Below are 14,724 nucleotides of genomic sequence, written 5' to 3' on the forward strand. Positions count from 1 at the left end.
AATCCTAGCCAGAGTTTAACACTAAGCAGTGTTGTGCCAAGTAAATGCATGAGGATAATAAACAAGGAACGTACCCCATATAATTAATATACCTTAATCAACCACCAACTAATAGTTGAACACCTACTACGCTAACACCATTGTCTTGCTCTTTTTTTCTGTTTTCTCCCAGAATAATAATAATTTATTGTTTTTCTGGATATGAAAGTATTAACATGCTTATTGTAGAATTTACTGATATTTAAAGGTAACAAGAAAAAAAGATATTACCCATGATCCTAACACCTTTCAGAGAAAAATATAAACCATTTTCACTTCTTTCTAGACTTTTACTGCATACATTGATATGTAGATGTCTATTTTTAAAATGTAATTACGCTACTTGTTGTCTGTTTTTTAAAAAATTCAAGTCTGAGTAGCTCTACACTTTCTCCTATGGAATATAATGGGTGCCATAGATTTCTTCTTAAGGATTTATTATTATATATGTATTACTCTTTATTATAGATTCTGACTAATTGAGCAATCTCTTATGCACTCTTCTATCTATCTGAAAATATACAGCAGATTGTTGTTATTTATAGTCACTGTATGCCACTATAAAACACTAGAACTCATTCTTCCTATTTAGCTGTAATTTTGTATCCATTAAACCAACTTTTTCTCTCTCTCCTCCTCCTATACCCTTCCAGCCTCTAGTAACCACTATTCTATCTTTATTTCCATGAGATCAACTCTTTTGGCTTCCACATCTGGGTGAGAATATATGGTATCTAGCTTTCCGTGCATGAGGCATGTTTTATTCAAGGTGATGTCCTCCAAGCTTATATATATGTTGCCACAAATGACAGGGTTTTATTCTGTTGTATGGTTGAATATTATTCTATTGTGGGTATATGCCACATTTTCTTTATTCATTTATCTGCCGTTGGGCACTAAAGTTAATTGCATATCTTGGCTATTGTGACTAGTGCTGCCACAAACATGGGAGTGCAGATATCTCTTCGATATACTGATTTCCTTTCTTTGGATGTATGTACTCAGTGGTTGGATTGCTGGATCATATGGTTATTTCTAGTTGAATATTTTTCAGGAACATGCTATTTTCCATAATGGCTACACTAATGTACATTCCCACCAACCAATATATAAGAGTTCTCCTTTCTCTACATTCTTACCAACGTTTGTTACTTTTTGTCTCTTTTTTATTTTTGAGATGAGTCTTGCTCTGTCACACAGGTTAGAGTGCCGTGGCACGATTTCAGCCCACTGCAACATCCGCCTCCCGGGTTCAAACAATTCTCATGCTTCAGCCTCCTGAGTAGCTAGGACTACAAGTGGGTGCCACCATGCCTGGCTAATTTTGTGATTTTTGTAGAGATGGGGATTCACCATGTTGGCCAGACTGGTTTTGAACTCTTGGCCTCAAGTGATCTCATTCTCCCAAAGTGCTGGGATTGCAGGTGTGAGCCACTGCCCCTGGTCACTTATTTTTGGTAATAGCCATTCTATCTGGGGTGAGATGATATCTCATTGTGGTTTTGATTTGCATCTCCCGTATGATTAGTGATGTTGAACATTTTTTTTCATATAGTGTTTGGCCATTTGTATGTATTTTTTAGGAGAGATGCTTATTTAATTCATTTGCCTCTTTTCAAATGAGGTTCTTTGGGAGTTTGTCAGGTTTTTGCTATTTAGTTTTTTGAGATCCTTGTATATTCTGGTTAGTAATCCTTTGTCCTATGAATACTTTGCAAATACTTTTTCCCATTCTGTTGGTTGTCTCTTAACTTGGTGGATTGTTTTCTTTGCTGTGCAGCTGCTTTTCGGTTTGATATAATCCTGTTTGTCTGTTCTTGCTGTGTTTTTGAGGTCTTCTCCATAAACTCTTTGTCCAGGCCAATGTCCTGAAGTGGTTTCCCTTGTGTTTTCCTCTAGTAGTTTTATAGTTTCAGTGTTTACAAATACGCCTTTAATTCATTTTGAGTTATTTTTTGTATACAGTGAAAGATGAGGGTCCAGTTTCCTTCTGCATATGGATATCCAGTTTCCCAGAAGTATTTATTGAAGAGACAGACCTTTCTCTAGTAAATGTTCGTAACAACTTTGTCAAAAATCAATTAGCTGTAAATATGTGAATTTATTTATAGGTTCTTTAAGCTGTTCTATTCATCTGTGCATCTGTTTTTATGCCAGTACCATGTTATTTAGTTTTGTAGTATATTTTGAAGTCAGGTAGTGTGATGGCTCTGGCAATCCTTTCTGCTCAGAATTGCTTTGGTTATTCACAGTCTCTTGTGGTTGGTTCCATATGAATTTTAGGAATTGTTTTTTCTATGGAATGTCATTGTGTTGCATTGAATCTATAGACCACTTTTGTTAATATGGTCATCTTTACAATATTCTAATCCATGAGTATGGGACATCTTTCCATTTTTGTGTCCTCTACAATTTCTTTCATCAGTGTTTATAGTTCTCCTTGTAGAGATCTTTTACCTCCTGGGTTAAATGTATTCCCAGGTAATGATTTTGTAGCTATTGGATATGAGATTGCTTTCTGGATTTCTTTTTTCACTAGTTCATTGTTGGTGTATACAAATGCTGTTGATTTTTGCATGTTAATTTTGTATCCTGCAACTTTACTGAATTTGATTATTGGTTCTAACAGCTTTTTGGTGGAGCATTTAGGTTCTCTATATATGTGACCATGTTCCCACAAACAAGGAAAGTTATACTTAGTCCTTTCATCTTTGGTTGCTCTTTTGTTGTTGTTGTTGTTGTTTGTTTGTTTGTTTGTTTTTGGTTTTGTTTCTCTTTTGCCTAATTCCTGTGGCTAGGACTTCCAGTACTATATTGAGCAACAGTGGTGAGAGTGGGCATCCTTGTCATGTTCAAATTCTTAGAGAAAAAGCTTTTAGTTTTTCTCAGTTCAGTATGGTAACTGTGGGTTATCACATGTGGTCTTTATTGTGTTGACGTACATTCCTTCTATAACTAGTTTGTGGAGGGGTTTTATAATGAATATATACTAAATTTTGTCAAATGGCTTTTCTGCATCTGTTGAGGTGATCCACTGTTTTTATCCTGGATTCTGTTTGTGTGATTGGTCATGTTTATTGATTAGTTTATGTTGAACCATCCTTGCATCCCTGGGATAAATCTCATATGATCATGTTGAATAATTTTTTCATTTGCTGCTGAATTTGGCCTGCCAGTATTTTGTTGAGGATTTTTGCATCTACGTCTATCAGGGATATTGGCCTCTAGTGTTCTTCATTTGTTGTGTTCTTGTCTTATTTTGATATCACAGTAATGCTGGCCTCATATAATGATTTTGGAAGAATTCTTTTTCTTCAGTTTTCTGAAAAAGTTTAAGAGCAATTGGTATTCATTCTCCTTTAAGTCTTTGATATAATTCAGCAGTGAAGCCATCAGGTACTGGGCTTTTCTTTGATGGGCTTTTCTTTTTATTACTGATTGAATCTTGTCACTTGTGATTGATTTCTTCAAGTTTTCTATTTCTTCTTGGTTCAATCTTGGTAGGTTGTATGCATCCAGGAATTTAACCATCTCCACTAAGTTTTCTAACATGTTGGCACAGAGCTATTCATAATGGTCTCTAATGATTCTTTGTATTTCTCTAATGATTCTGTGGTATTAGTTATAATGTCTCCTTTTTTTGTTTCTGATTTTATTTATTTAGGTCTTTTCTTTCTTAGATAATTGTTATTATTTCAATTGTTTTAAATGTGTTAAGACTTTTGCAGCCTAGCATGTGGTCTATGCTGAAGAAATGTTTGATGTGCTGATAAAAAGAATGTGTATTCTGCAGCTGTTGAATGAAAAGTTCTGTAAATGTCTGTTAGGTACATTTGGCCTAAAATACAGTTTAAATCCAAGGTTTCTTGGTTGATTTTTTGTAATCTAGATAATCTGTCCAATGCTGAAATGGGATGTTGAAGTCCCCAACTATTATTGTGCTGGAATCTGTCTTTCCCTTTAGGCTAATAATAATTGCTTTATATATCTAGCTACTTGGCTCAGCGTGCATATATTTTTATAATTGTTATATTCTCTTGCTGAATGGATCCTTTCAGATAATGACCTTCTTTGTCTCTTTTTACAGTTTTTTACTTAAAGTCTGTTATATCTGATATAACTACCCCTGCTTACTTTTGGTTTCTGTTTCCATGGAATATCTTTTTCTATCCATTCATTTTCAGTATATTTGTGTCTTTACAGGGTGACCCGTTTTTATTGGTTTTTTTTTTTGCATACAGCTGTGCCATATTTTTATACATTCATTCAGTCTATAACTTATAAGTAAGGAATTTAATTTGTTTACATTTAAGATTATACTGATAGGTGAGGACTTACTCCTGTTACTTTGTTAATTGTTTTTTGGTTGTTTTTATAACTTTTGTTTCCTTTTTTCCCTCATTTCTATCATTGCAGTTCTGTGGTTTCCTACAGTGAAAGTGTGTGATTCTTTTCGCTTTTCCAAAACTCAGTCTGCCTTACCAATGAGTTTTATACTTTTGCATGTTTTTGTGCTGTGATTATCATCATTTTACTTCCATATGTAGGGCTGCCTTAAGCATTTTTTGCAAGGCTGTTCTGGTGGTGATGAATTCACTGTTTTTGCTTGTCTGGGAAAGACTTTATTTCTCCTTCATTTCTGAAGGATAACTTTGCTGAGTGTATTTCTTGGTTAACTGTTGGTTTTTCCTTCTTTTTCTTCTTTCAGCACTTTGAATATATCACCCAATTCTCTCCTGGTCTATAAGACTTCTGCTGAGAAATCTACTGGTAATCTAATGGAGATTTTCTTACATGTGACTTGACACTGTTTTTTTCTTGTTTTTAAAATTTCGCTTTGTCTTTTACTTTTGATAACTTCACTGTAATATCCGTTGTAGAGAATCTTTTGGGGTTGAATCTATTTGAGGGCCTTTGAGCTTTCCAAACCTGGATATCCATATCTGTATTAGTCTGTTTTCATACTACTATCAAGAACAACCTGAGACTGGGTAATTCATGAAGAAAAGAGGTTTAATTGACCCTAAGTTCCTGAAGCTTAACAGAAAGCATGACTAGGAGGCCTCAGGAAACTTACAATCATGGCGGAAGGTGAAAGGGAAGCAGGCACATCTTACCATGACAAAGCAGAAGAGAGAGAGAGTGATGGAGGAAGTGCCACACACTTTTAAACTATCAGATCTCATGAGAACGTGCTCACTCACTACCATAAGAACAACGATGGGGAAATCTACCCCCATGATCCAATCATCTCCCACCAGGCCCCTCCTCCATTTCAACGTGAGATTTAGGTAGGAACACAAATCCAAACCATACCAACATCACTATTGAGATTTGGGGACTTTTCAGCTACAATTTTATTAAATGGGTTTTTTATGCCTTTTTCCATCTCTCTTCTAGAACTCCATAATACAAATAAATAGTTGTTCACACAATGGTATTGCATAAGTCTTGTAGGCTTTCTTCAGTATTTTTTCTTATTTCCTTTTTTTTTTTTTTTCCTGATCAGGTAATTTCAAATGACCCATCTTCAAGTTCATAGATTTGTTCTTCTGCTTAGTTAAGTCTGCTGCTGAAGCTCTCTATTATTTTATTCATTGAATTCTTCAACTGCACAATTTCTGTTTGGTTCTTTTGACATCTGTCTCTTTGCTACCTTTCTTGTTCATATTGTGAATTGTTCTCTTGATTTTGTTAAATTGTCTCTTTATTTTCTTATATCTTGTTGAGTTGCCTTAAGATTATTATCTTTAATTTCTTTTCCAGCAACTCATAGTTTCCTTTTCATTGGATCTGTAACTAGACAGTTATTGTGTGTGTTTGGTGATATTATATTTCCTTGCTTTTTCATGTTTCCTGTATCCCTGTGTTGACGTTGATGTCTGTGCCTCTGGGAGAGCAGTAACTTCTTCCAAACTTTCTACAGCAGCTTTTGTAGAGAATGACTTTCACTTGCAGTTGGGTTTTAGTTTGCTGGTTGGGAAAGGAGTAGTGACTGTTTTTCCAGGTAGACAGAATGGTGTTCTTAAGCTATGTTCAATATTAGCAATAACTGTGTGTGCCTCAGCGATCTAGGCTATAGAAGTCTGTGGCAGTGGTACTGGCAGCATAGGTTATTAAGTTCCTCAGTGATAAAGGCTTTAGGGGGTACTTCTGTTTTCATTTCCCCACAATGGGGGGACTTATCTTAGGGTATGCCACTTGTCTGGTCTGACATGACCTACAAGCTGCTGCAGCAGTGTTGGGTTCCTGGTGCAGGCACTAGAAACATCTTTGGGGCCCATGTCCTAGACTCAGTCTGTGAATCTATGGTAGCACCTGGCCTTTGGGATTCAAGTTTGCTGTCTGTGGCAGAGATCAATGTAGGTTGCCCACAGAGCCAGGATCTGTGACTCTAAGGCACTGCCAAGAAGGCACTGGGAGCTGGATTGTAACTATGATTCTACCCCTTGGACACTGGGAACTGTACTGGCCCAACTCTAGGGAAGAGGGTGCTCTGCAAATTTGGGCCTGGGGAGCATGCTATGGACATAGTTGAGGAACCTGAGCAAATTGCTCTTACTGGCAATGTGGGTCACAGGGGATGAGGTGCTATGTACTGGTGACTATAGACCCTGAAACAGTGAAGCTCAGCTGTATCCTAGACTCTAGTAGTCCAGGTGCAGCAGCAGCAAGTACCCCAGAATGGCTCGACACAGCTGCCGTTTGGGCCTCAGGAGACAGGGAGCAGCACAGCAATGACTCCACTCCCTGGAAAGAAGGGGATCTCAGCAGTTCAGACTCTAGGAAGTGAGTCCAGTTCCAGGGAAGTAGAGTACTAGAGTTATTTGGCCTTTAAAATAAGATGTCAGCTCAGCCAGCGCTCTGTTTCCCAGGGATGTGAGGTACTGCATCAACTCAGCCCTAGGATGCGTAGCTTTTCAGTTCTGCCAAGGAAGGCAACGCTTTCTCAGGGAATGATGCACCTCTTCAACTTAGCCCCAGCAGTGTGACTGTTCTGAATGCCTCAGGTGCCATTTCCTTAGGAGATAGGGTGCTACTTTAGCTGAGATACTAGGATTTGTGGCCACTCTGGGCAGCCAAGGCATAGCTTCCTCATGTCTGGGCAAAAATGCTTCAACATTGGTACCAGGTAGGTGATGGCCATGGTACTTGCTCTGGGTGGCCAGAGTATTGTTTCTCCAGGAGGCAGTACCACTTCTGCTTGGGCACAGAGGGGTGAGACTCTTCTGGGATGCCTGGGGCTGCTTCCTATCCAGATAGCTCCCTTAGCTGCCTAGAGCTGATACAGGCAGGAGACGCCAGTGTTGAAGACTGTAGCTTCTGCCTGGGACAACTGGGATCCTCTAGCTTACCTGTTCCCTGTAGAGGGAAGGTCCTCCTGGTTCCCAGCTGTGGGGAGATGTGGTAGAGAGCAGGTACTTCCTTCTGTTCTCTATGTGGCCATGCTGAGTTTCTGTGCTCTCCGGAGTCTATGGAACTCCTTTAATGTATGCTGGCACTGTCCTTTAGTTACTGTATTCGAATATAGTTTATTCGTTGTTTTGGCAGCCTCTGTGGGGTGACGAGTACTAGGAGCTTCTAGTTGACCATCTTGCTCTGTCCTCCTCATTTTGCATGTCTTTAAGAGTGCTTGATTTCTGAGAAATTTTTTTTAGTCAGTCAACCTCAGGAAATGTCTTAGTTGTCCATGAAATCATTAAGCAGCATCATTTCCAGATACCAGTTCAAACTCACTGTGCATTAGGGGATTATCTATTAAGAAGAATAAAACCTACATAATTGTGTCTCGTTTTTACCTTTTAACTTCAAAATAAAATAAACCCAAATGTATTTATTCTGTTTATATACCTAGAAACAGCCTCTCCTTAAAGATAATAGCTTGTTCAGCCATAGAGAAAAAAAGAACGAGAATAAAGATTTCCCTCTAAAGGTTTAAAATTAGTAATTGTTTGTTTGTTTGTTTTACAATTCCAAGAGATGTAAACTAAATGGACATAAATTGGTAAGGAAAGATTTAGCAGATGGCATGCATTCTTTTAAAATGGGTAGCCAAATTAGTCTATCTTTCTTCTTCCTCAAATACCACTGAAATCTAGCCTTTTTACTTGACTAAATGAGAAGATCACTATCTCCCTAGACTGTGGGGTCCTGATAGAATCCTTGCTGTTTTTCTTAGCCTAGTGCTCTTACACACAAACAGACGGCACTGTGGCTGGGAAATTGAGGTCAGGAGGGAATATGCCTCTCTGCCTGCCAGGCTCCCCAGTATGTTATTTCACCTGCTGGGTACAGAAACTTCTTTCCAGAGTTCAACAGAGAAGGTGCTTCCTTGATTAATCACATACGAGTTCCTGCACCCAGGTGTCACTGGGTGATGATTCTTTGATACATACCAAGAGAATCCACCATATAAAGGTGATATTACTGCTGCCATCAACCCTCTTGGTATACATTATTCTAACCTATAGGTTCTAACCATAGCCACCTTGTTTTAATAAGATTTCAGAAAGAGAATCAACTCAAAGCTGCTATAACTACTGTGAAAAACAAAACGAAAATTCTTCCTGAACTTCCTACCCTCCTCTGAAACAAAACAACTCAGGTTTTTCTTAAGTCGATCTTGTTTTTCCTATCGTCTTCCATTTTCTTAGTTTTATCTTTTGTCCATATTTTCTATTTTGAAACAGCCCTGAAACAGCACTGTCCACAGAGCATTCTTGTTCTCACAGCCTCCAACATGCCAAGCATGTGCACCAGTCTTTATTTAAACTCCCACCGTCACTCCTGACAGCCCATCAGAGGCCCAAGACTTTTGTTGATTAATATGGCAAACATTGTGCGGCTATCTCATTTCATACTGGACACCATTCTACATGCCAGAGATAAAAGAATCAGCAAACCAGAAACAATTCTTACATTCATGGAGCTTTCAGTATAGTGGAGAAGACACCCATTTTCAAACAACCTCTACCTCCTGGGTTCAAGTGATTCTCATACCTCAGCCTCCCAAGTAGCTGGGACTACAGGTGTGCACTACCACGCCCAGCTCATTTTTGTATTTTTAATGGAGACGGGGTTTCACCATGTTGGCCACGCTGGTCTCGAACTCCTGACCTCAGGTGATCTGCCTGCCTCAGCCTCCCAAAGTGCTGGAATTGCAGGCATGAGTCACTGCAGCTGGCCATAACACTTCTTCTTTAATGATGGTACCTCTAGGCTGGCATATCAAAAGTAGTGTTATTATCAAATCATTCAATAAGTGGGTACTCTTGGAAAGGTAAAATGGGTTCAAAAATTAGATATGCCAAAATGCACATTTACATACATTCTGCAATGTATATGTTTCTACATTTGTACATTTATCTACGACTTTTCTTACGATGACAGGGAGAGATGGTAGTCAGTGAAGCCAATGTCTTTGATTTTTATCAGAATTTCTTATTTGGTAGTTAAATATAAGTTAACTCTACAGCATGGTGAAGCTGTGACATTGGAATCAGATATGCAGAATAACAGCCCCCTTGCCACCATCTACTAGCTGTATGATCTTAGGCAAGGTAATCAACTTTGAAGCCCAATTATCTTTACTTTAAAAGGAAAATAATGGTTTGTATCATGGAAAGTTTCTGTGAAAATTAGAAGAGAATATTTCATAATAAACCCTTGCATAGTGTTTAGTACGTCCCAGATACTGTTCCAAGAACTTCTCAATATTTAATCAATTTATCTTCATAATAAACCTGTGAAGAAGGCTTTTTGATGAATTTTTCATCACATGTTATATATGAGAAGCTGGAGGCACAAGGAAGCTACTGGGCTAAGGTCAAAGAACTAGTCAGATTCAAACCCAGAACTTAAGCTCTTAGCCACTGCACTCAGAAACTCTGAATAAGTGTAAAGCAATGAATAAAATGCTCAGTAGGTGGTAAGCATTTTAAAATGTTAAGTACTGTTCAATATAGTTAACTTTTTAATCCATATTCTGGGGAGTAGTCATTCCAAATTTCCTCAGACTAATACATTTCTCCAGGTAGAGATTTAGATCTCTCCTTCCTTTTCTTTCATTTTTTACTCTGACTCTTCCATCAAAATTATTCTTTCTTTCTCTCATGTATGTTCTTATTAATTCCACCTAACAGATTATGTGGCAGCTCCTTATCTTTAATTTAATTACAATAGAGGAGTAGACAAATCAAGATGACTATTAATATGTATAGATTTTGTATCATATCTGATGAACTGAATATAAACATGACTTTTAGCAAAAATTCTAAAAGCGATGTTGACATTCTAGAATGATTTTTCAGGCTTTCCTCAAGAGTATTGAGGTTCTAATACATGGATTCATCTTTCATTGTCTTCACATGGAAGTTACTGTGTTTGCTTATGGAACAGAGTACATCTCAGGCCCTGAATTTTGTGGTGGTGCTGTAAGAAGCCTTTTTAGGTACATGCAAGTGTGGCATGAGGAATGCCCCTCTGAGGAGCAGCATGCTTTCTTTAACTTTCTCAGGGAAAGTCAGTTTCACTGAGATACTATCACTTACTCAACATCACACACAAAAATGGGAAGAATGAAGTCTTTTTTGGCATTGGCAATGATTCTGCGTTAATTTAGAATTGGATGGGCCGCCACATATTCCGAGAACTGAACACCCCAAATGGGATATTGGAAAATACGATTTCAGACTGGGTGTGGTGACTCATGCCTGTAATCCCAATACTGTGGGAGACCGAGGTGGGAGGACTGCATGAGCCCAGGAGTTCAAGACTAGATCTGGTCTCTATGAATCATCAAAACATGAGGCGGGCGTAGGAGGAAGATGGCGATGGAGTCACGCGTTACCCAGGAGGAAATTAAGAAGGAGGCAGAGAAGCCAATCGACAAGCCAAGACATGCCCGCTGCTGCCGCGGGTCTTCACCGCCAATGACGGCCGCCAGCCCCGAGGGGAGCAGTTCTCCCGCGGAAAGGGCCCGTCCGGCGAGTGGCAGATCTGCCCTTGGATGGATGCAACCTTGAGAGAACCGACAAGCTTAGTGAAAGAAGCCTACCCAGAAGCCAGGCAGACGGGCTCTCGCGTCAGGTTTGCACTCGTTTTTACAGATGTGAAAAGACCTGGCTATGGAGTTCCGGAGATTGGCAGCACCATGTCCGGCAGAAAGGGGACTGATGATTCCGCGACTCTGCAGTCGCAGAAGTTCCAGATAGGAGGTTACTTGGACATAGCAATTGCCCCTCCAAATCGGGCACCACCTCCTTCAGGGCGCAGGAGACCATATTAAATTCTACTTACTATTTCTTGAATTTACGTTTCGCTCAGTTATGCAAAATAAACGTACTCTTTTTCCTCCCCTATTGCCATTAAGCCTTTAAATTCCAAAAAATTATAAGGCATCATCTATTTAGGAATTAGATTTGGTTGTGCTATTGTATGATTACTAATAGAAAGCCTGTATGTTTCAAGCCTTTCTGTGAAATATGAAGAAAAGTGCTCTTAGCATTCTGTGTAAAACTGTGCTGTTAAATATATGTATGTAATCAGAAAAAAAAAAAAAAATAGCCAGAGGGGTGTTGCCCACCTGCAGTCTTAGCTACTCAGGAGGCTGAGGTGGGAGGATCACCTGAGCTGGGAAGCTGGAGGCTACAGTGAGCTGTGATTGCACCACTGCACTCTAGCCTGCATGACAAAAAAAAAAAAAAAAAAAAAAAAAAAAAAAGAAAAGAAAAGAAAATGAAAAATACTATTTTATATATTGAACAAAATATCTCATATTTTAAAAATAGTAATAGAGATTATTTTCACAAGGTCTTTTATTTTCCAACAAGATATCAGTCGGACAGTCTCCACACCTCCCCAAAAAAGTCATTATGAAATCATAATTACGACATGTAAAGGAATCGTTTTTATAAGTAATGCCTATATATTCTTTAAAAAGAATATTTCATTTCCTTTTAAAATTCAATAAAGTGTTATCTCCTCATAAAAAGTTATATAATTTTAGTCCTCTTGAAAAAGATCATAATTAATCTGAGGTTTCAGGCACATACTTAATCTATTAGCAGAAAAATTTCCCATCTTTACTGTAATTATGTTGAAAAAGTTTGAAAGGAGACTTTGAAAAATCTTTAACCATACATTAAAGTATTTTGAATATTGCTCTCTCTACTGAGATCAGACTAAGAGGAAGTACACTCTTAGCTGCAGTATAAAAGATTTAGGCTAAAAAGAGAAATGGCCCCCGGTAAAGTTTTTACATCATGGAATTTTATTTTATCAGTGGAAATCAGAGACCCTCTATGTTAAGGGCTTCGCAACAGAATTTTCACCTTTCAAATACAATTTAGGTTTAACACCGCTTTGAGATAAGGTGTGAGCTGAGTGACATCTTAGCTTCATTTGATCCTTCACCTTGAAGGACTGACTACATGGGACCATAATGGCACCAATCTTGAGTGAAAAAGTGAAACCAACTTTGCTAAAACATCTGAAATATTCTCTTCCTAAATAGTAACATCTGGTGACATAGAACGTCCCAAGGAGTCTTTGTTCCCAGGAGATTTCTCAACCCAGTTTTTTACCACCCAAGAGGCTTAGGTAATACAGCTGGGGTCAGAGAAACACAGCCACGTGTCCAGCCTCTAGGCTGTTCTTTAAATAAAAGTGCTTCCCGAACTCTCTTCACTCTCAAGTTTTGAATACAATGCAGTTTCAAACATTGCTATTGATATTTTTCTGTTAATTAAAAATAACAAATGACATTGTTGTCTGAGAGGAGTTAGGCTCTCAATAGTAGATGCCACCAGAGCCTGGAAATCACATACTTTGGGGAAAGAGGAACTCTGCTCCCCAATCAACAACATCTGCGATATGAAAAGGGGCCTCTGGAGGTTAAAACCAATTTGAGCTTGTCAGTCTCTAGGCAAATGCTGCAGAATCCTCAGGAACAGCTTGCGATAAGGGAGTGTTGAGTGGAAATAAGCTCAATCAGCCTTCTAGTTCGGATCATGAAGAATTCCAGTGTTTTACATTTTTTATTTATTTGTTATTGTTCTGTTTCATTTCCTTTTTGGTTGCATTTGGGTTGAGCTCCTTATTCCTCGTCTGGTGTCTCTGGAAGAAATGTGCGTTTCTGTGAGATCTATTTCCTCCCGTCTTCAGAAATCTTCATGGAAGAGAAGTTCATTGCTACCATCTGCACTTGGTTTAGAAGAGCTTTGATTAATAAGGACCACCCTATTGTTCATTTGTTTGACATGTGGAAATATTTGTAATCTGTTCCTGGCGAGAGAGATTTCAGCAAGGACCTGGTTTGACTTTCAAACCCACATTGGCAATGAAAACCAGCCTCCTGGATCCGGAGGTCAGTGGGAAAACAAGCAAAGGTGTTTTATTCTCCCTTCACCCCCTCCCCCAAACACCAACACCTGTTAGAAGTGAGGTTGAAAAGATCCTGTTGGAACTCCGAGACAGAGACCCAATTTCATCCTGAAAGAGGCTCTGATGTTTGGTGTATAATGCAAGCTGGAGACTGCCCACTGTTACACATCATTATCATTCAGATCATGAAAGAAAATGAAATGGTTCAAGCAGATAACAGCTGTTTTTATTCTGCTTTTCAAAGATTCTCTTAAACAACAATTCTCTTAAACCTGATCTCATGGCTTTTATTTAAGGGTGAACACCCAATTGTAAACATAGGAGAGATGCATTCTCATGATGTCAGTAATAAAAGCATGTATAAAGCAGCATGTGTATTCTGGAAAGCTAACTAACCATTAAAGCCAAGAAACATAGTCTGGCACAAATCTGATTATGTGTCCAAGAGGACTTGATGGTATGCACATAAGAAAGTGTAATGAAACAGCGGGAAGGAGAAAAGAAGGGAGAAGGAGGAGCTGGAGGGTTGGGGCGAAGGGCGGCGGGGGGCGGGGGGAGGCGGTGGTGGTGAGGGGGGCGCTGTTCCATGCCTGTCAGATGTTAGCAAAATTAGAAAAAGGTAAAGCAGCTAAGATCATCTGAGAAAGGGGTTAGCACAGCACGCAGAAATGTAAGCAATTTTGTTTGTTTCACTGTCTGTCGTATTACGGACTCACCTCATTGCATTTTTATCTATTAGTTATAGACAATGAAGTTGTTACACAAGACACACACACGATAAAAAAGGAAGAGGCCCTGTCTTTCTTTAATCAGGAGTTCAGATCCTCATTTGGGACAATGTACATCTATTGTGTTTGTAATTGCTGTGATCATTATCGTAAGCATTAGGTCTAGCTTGCTTAAGGAATTCAGCACTACATATTCCTCGTCAGAATTATGTAGAAATAAAATAGGATGCAAAGGAATTTTGATGGAGTAAACCTTATACAAGCTAATCTAATAGATATTTGTCGTAACTTTTTCATTTTTGTAAAAATACAGCAAAAACATAAGCAGTCTCTCCTAGATGCACTGTAAGATGGAATGCTCATTTTTAAAAATTTCTTCTTATTTCTTCTCATAGTAGGTAGCATTGTTTATTAAATGGGTCATTGTATTAAAGTAAATATAAATCATTCTTACTGCACTTGATAAAAATATTTGTGTCTGAGGAAAATATATGTATGTATATCCATATGAAGTTTACACCTAATGTTAGCTTACAAACCACATTAATTATAACATTAAACTAAAAAATGAGTT

At 38.4% G+C, this 14,724-nt stretch overlaps 1 protein-coding gene and 1 pseudogene across 2 annotated transcripts in view; both read left to right on the forward strand.

The window, feature by feature from the left end:
- The window catches only part of ADGRL2 (adhesion G protein-coupled receptor L2), a 682,132-nt gene that overhangs the window by 85,774 nt on the left and 581,634 nt on the right, over window positions 1-14,724 (forward strand). The window lies entirely within an intron of this gene.
- On the forward strand, window positions 4,287-11,701 carry LOC141580282 (histone deacetylase complex subunit SAP18 pseudogene; annotated as a pseudogene).

This window comes from Saimiri boliviensis, chromosome 11, assembly GCF_048565385.1.
Source record: "Saimiri boliviensis isolate mSaiBol1 chromosome 11, mSaiBol1.pri, whole genome shotgun sequence".
NCBI classification, from domain to species: domain Eukaryota; kingdom Metazoa; phylum Chordata; class Mammalia; order Primates; family Cebidae; genus Saimiri; species Saimiri boliviensis.